Source organism: Octopus bimaculoides, chromosome 15 (genome assembly GCF_001194135.2).
Source record: "Octopus bimaculoides isolate UCB-OBI-ISO-001 chromosome 15, ASM119413v2, whole genome shotgun sequence".
NCBI classification, from domain to species: domain Eukaryota; kingdom Metazoa; phylum Mollusca; class Cephalopoda; order Octopoda; family Octopodidae; genus Octopus; species Octopus bimaculoides.
Genome location: NC_068995.1, coordinates 61,878 through 63,265, shown reverse-complemented (window position 1 = coordinate 63,265; position 1,388 = coordinate 61,878).

Here is a 1,388-nt window from a genome sequence, read left to right as displayed (position 1 = left end):
CATAGATCCTCCTCCATGTTTAACAGTTGGATGAAGGCAGTCTGGGTCAAATGCTTCTTTTGGCTGTCTCCACATCAATACTCGGCCGGTAGTCGGAAATAGGGTCAAGGATGACTTGCCCGACAAAATAACATTCTAGGGACCAATTTTGTAGGTTTTACTCCGCCTCCCGTGGACTCTGGCTTTCTGCAGCTCCCGTCTTTATATTCTCTCCTTTTGACAATCAGTTCCTCAGGGGGGCTTCATTCCACATTGGTTCCTTCTCGCTTCATAATTTTCGAATAACTTCTTCCATTCATCCCATTCCATTCGATGTTCTTTGATCTTTGCAATCTCCGCAAAGCTTCTATCTTCTCTCGCCCGTTTTTCCATCTTACTCCGCGAAGCATCTGACTGCTCTGACTGTTCCGAAGAGGACAGTTCTGAACAGCTGATATCTGAGTCGCTGATATCTGAGTCGCTGATATCTGAGTCGCTGATATCTTCTAACATTTTCCCTTGGCTTACCCTCCTCTATGAGGAGGGAAAGTACAAACAAACTGCTGAGTTGTCGGTACCTTGAACCGGTCCTGCTTGAACCTGTGACAATCCCGCTATTAAAAAAAATATATATCTATGGTGATGTTGTTCAATGTGTCCTTAATTTTAAACGGTTGTGCAATTTGAAGAAGATTTGTCTGTTACTTCTAGCATGTGAAGTGACCAGTTGAAGGTAAGAAATAGTGACATGCAGATGGCTCAGCAAACGTCCTCAAGTATCTTCGAAACCAGCAGAAATTCTACAATTCTAAATAAAATCGAAACCAGAATTTTACAGTTCTTAGGAACAAATTTGTCAACGGAAGTGACGTCATTGCTTTAACCCCCTCCAATTTCTCACCCCCAGTTGTTTCTATGGTTATTGCTTTATTGTCTTGACTCACAACTATCAATCACATGCACAGAGAGAGAGAGAGAGAGGTGGGGGAGAGGAAGGGAGAAAATTAGAGACAGTGAGAAAGCCAGAGATCAAGAAGGCGTTACCATGTGTATGGGCGTGTGTGTAGTACCTATCTCTCTCTCTCTCTCTCTCTCTCTCTCTATATATATATATATATATATATATATATATATACGCATTTATATGTATATATGAATATATATCATATGTATATATATATATCATATGTATATATATATATCTATATATATATATATATATAGGGATTTACTTTTCGTAATGAGATAAAAAATCAAGGCTGTGTATAATATAGAGCATTTATAACCTATATATATATATATATATATATATATATATATATAAAGAGAGAGAGAGAGAGAGAGAAAGAAAGAAAGAAAGAACGAAAGAAAGAAAGAACGAAAGAAAGAAAGAAAGAAAGAAAAAAAGA